Raw genomic sequence first — 3,963 nt, 5'->3', positions numbered from 1 at the left:
GTCTGTGTGCACGGGGCAGCATCCCTGTGCCACATGAACTTTGCCTGACTCCTCGGGACTGCCAGAAGCCATTTCACTGGATTCTGGCTGTGACAGAGCAGCACTGCCTCCCTGGCATCAGATGGAAAATGTAATTTTATGAAAACTCGAAAGTCAAAACCTTTCAAAAGTCAAAACCCTCAATTCGTGCCAGAGTCATTATTGAGAGACTTTCCTACGGTCTTCAATTTCCAAGAGCACTTTCGAAATGTGCACATCCTCCTCTACAGTAAAATAGATGGCTGTCCGTCATCTCTCACACAGACTTCCCCTCAGTCTCTGCTTCTTCCAAGATGTGCGTTTCACAAGCCACATGTATTCTCTTTAATATATTAGGGTAATGCGAATATTAAAAGAATCCTCGAAGGGTCAGCCTCTTAGCAGTGGTTAAGGGAGCAGGATCCCACACAGCTGACCACGGTTCAAATCTTGGTCTCTCTGGCTTGAAAAACACACCAGGTGCATATGCATGCATGCCCCAAATCCTGACAGGAGAGAGAAATGGAGCAGAAGGGATTTCAGTATGACTATACCCCACTGAGAGGCTCTGTCTCTCTCTGTCTCTTTCTCTCTCTCTCTGGCAAGCACATGCACCCCTTGCCAATTATAAAAGAAAGGAAAAGAAAGAAAGAATTCTATGGTACTGGACTATTGTACTTTCAAGGTAGTCTAGCCCACAGTTCATAACTTGGGGCCCACTAAGGGATAATAGGGGATTTGTAAATGGGGCTCCATGATTCAAGTAGATCTTCTATTGTATATAAAATCATATACGGCCAGCTTTGCGCAGTGGCAGTATCGTAGCCAATGAGGTTTATCCGAGGCGCGATTATTGCTAATTAAAATCACATACGGGCATTTTTATGATGAGAGGGTGCACAGCCAGTATCAAATCCTCCAAGACCTCTAATCTAGCCCATTTTAAATAAGGAAACTGAGGCCCTGAGGAATAAAAGGACTTTCCACGGAGTCAGCGAGCTCGTTCGTGGTTCGGGCGAGACTGGAAACTCTTCTCCAGAGTCATGACCCACTGTGATTTTCATATAACAGGCTGCAGAGGGAATTTTCCTCCTTGCCTACAGGTAATCCATATGCCAAACTGAATTGAAAATCCTTGGATTCTTTCTAGGTCAAAAAAGTCAAAGCGAAATAAATATACCACGAATGACAATCATAAGGAACATTCAGTTGTGGATGTGTTGCATTCTGTGTTGTTACTCCACAAGTAACATTTCTTCTGTATTACTGCCACCCCAGTCTCCTCTTCGACTTTCCTCAACTAAGGCCAAAGCATGAGCATGTCCAGTCAGCTGCGTATGCGGAGGTAGACTCTTCTCAGTGAAAAGTTAGACCTGTTGGTCGGCCACCATAATGACCAATGGAATAAAATGCATGACCAGTTCAGTCATGCTGGAGGCTGGCCTAGACCTCCTGGGTCCTCTAGCTGGATTCCCAGTGCTTATCCCTCAGCTTCAGTGTTCTTTACTCCCAGGCTGCCAATGGTTACTCTAACTATCTCCAGAAAGGACTACCCCTCTGCACTGCTTCTGTTTTACCTGGACAGCTCATGCTAGAAACACCTGAGAGTTTACAACTGCTCCCCTCCTTGCCTCCTACACACCAGTCAGCTGCAATCATTTGCTCCATGTCACACAACTTGTTTCAGCTCAGGTTTGTGTTAGTAAGGATGAATGGAACATGACTACAAAGTAATGTTTCTGAATCTGCACATACAACTACCCTAAGAGGCTCTTGGGTGATTTAATAAAGAGAAATAGAGGATAGATAGATAGAGATAGATGATAGAGATAGATAATGAAAGAGAGATAGATATAAATAGATGATAAATATATAGATGATAGACATGGATATAGATAGATAGATATAAATAGATGGATGGTAGTTTATAGATAGATAGATGGATAGATGGATAGACAGACAGACACTTTCTGTGACATGAAATATTTGCCATCTGGTAGTAAATGTCATCCTTGGAAGCAGTCAAAAGTCCAGTGAGCAAAGGTATAGACCAAGCCAAGTAAGATCCTGTGTTGATTCAAAAAGGGCACAAGTGAAAACAAATTAGATGGATTATCCTACATGAACCAGCTCTGAGAAACGCTCCCGAGGAAGCACTCAAAACATTCTAGACAATGCCAGTGACACCGAGTTTTTGAACGTTTTCATTGCTGAGTGTTTATTAAAAAGTCTGGCTCTTTATTTCACTTGGTAGGAGTTGCGATGTTCACACGAGACCAAGCATCTCTGCCATTCTGAGGAAGAGTGGACTCGATGGCTCTCTTTAAAAGTCTTCTCTTCCGTTTAAATAAATAAATAACTGAAACTTTTTAGTTGTTGTTGCTTTGTGGTCAATAAGAACCTTGTGGTTTCAGATCAGGAAGGAAATTGCCAGAGAGACTAAAATAGTAGAGAAGACAGATACGAGTAAAAGAAAGAGAAAAAAAACACCATCCTTGGAGAGAAGAGCAGACTGAGAGTGAAGTCGCTACTGGAGAGAGCAGCAGCAGAATTGTAGAACACTGGGCCAAGCCAGGAGTCCTGGGTTCCAATTCTGAGGTTCTGTCCTGTACTAATTTATTCAAGTCATTTAGCCTACCTGAGCCTAGTTTTCTCACCTATGTGAAGGGCATATCTACTCTCAGGATTTGGTGGGTCAATTGAGATAAGTTACATAAAAATGTTTTGTGGGACCAGCAGTTAGCATAATGGCTGTTGCTGGACTCCCATGTAGTCCACTGCAGTTGGAGTCCCAGACCCGGTGACTTAAACTCACGCTGGGCACATGTGCGTGCATGCCCAAGATCCCAAGAGGAGAATGGAGGAGGAGGGATTGCGGTGTGACCATCCCCCCTGGGGGGGTGACTTCTCACTTTCTGTCTCTCTGTCTTTCTGGCGAATATATGCGCCCTATGGCAGAAACCTCTCAAAAAAAAAAATGTTTTGTGAACCAGGAAATGCTAGATTGCTTATAAGATGAAAAGTAGCAACGTTTGGGAACTCTGAGCCACCCCTGTCCTCACACCAACACCACCATCTACCTGACAGAGAGAATTCCTCCTTCTGTAGTCTCCCTTCCCTTGCCCCAGGACCTCTGCAACCTCCTCTGTGGAGTTCACCTTCCCTACCTGCTTCTTTGGGGTTTTTGGATGCAGAATTGAGAGAACTAAGACAAAAGATCCCAGTAGAAAAGAAAAATGGCTAAAGACAATTTGCATAATGAAGTGTTAAAGGGAAGGGAGACTGGAAGGCCAGAGTGTGATAGAAGTACATCTTGAAGATAGAGAAATTTGTAAGTGATTTAAGGAGAGAGGAACTGGGTTTATTGGAAAATGGGAGAGGGTTTTTGAAGAGTTGCTGTGAGTTCTGATTCGATCCTGCTGCAGATTTCCAAAGTTCCAATACAAGAGAATTCCTTTTTAATTACTTTTAGCTTGGAAAATCTGATTCTTGAACAAGATGTGACTTTGAGACTGAGACAGATGGAACCCCAGATTTATAAGGGTTATAAACTGCAGCTGGTTGGACTGAGGAGTTTGAACTCATCAAGGTATAAACATGAAATTATTTGATTTTGCTAGGAATTGCCGCCAACTGTGCTCTGCCAGACCACTCCGATTTTCTGCCGATTACTGGACATCCGTAATGACAGCTCAGCCTGACTCCATAACTTTTTCAATGATTTTCAGTACTAAAACAATCTCACGGGGCCAACCAGTGTCATGGTGGTTACGGTGGCTAGATCCCACAAGACGCCTGTATAGTTCAAGTCTCATACCCGGCAGCTTGAGAAACACACTTGCAGCCCAAAATCCCAAGAGGAGACTGGAGGAGAAGGGATTGTGGCATGGCCATCGCCCCCTGCCACGGGGTGCTTTTCTCACTCTCTCTCTTTCCAGAAGGTAC

The 3,963-nt window shown here is 43.8% G+C and overlaps 1 pseudogene; it reads left to right on the top strand.

The window, feature by feature from the left end:
- The first annotated feature begins 817 nt into the window (after positions 1-817).
- On the top strand, positions 818-1,009 carry LOC114006552 (uncharacterized; annotated as a pseudogene).
- The last annotated feature ends 2,954 nt before the right edge of the window (positions 1,010-3,963 follow it).

This window comes from Tupaia chinensis, unplaced genomic scaffold (assembly GCF_000334495.1).
Source record: "Tupaia chinensis unplaced genomic scaffold, TupChi_1.0 Scaffold148822_2, whole genome shotgun sequence".
Taxonomy (NCBI): domain Eukaryota; kingdom Metazoa; phylum Chordata; class Mammalia; order Scandentia; family Tupaiidae; genus Tupaia; species Tupaia belangeri.
This window is presented reverse-complemented; position numbering and strand designations above follow the sequence as displayed.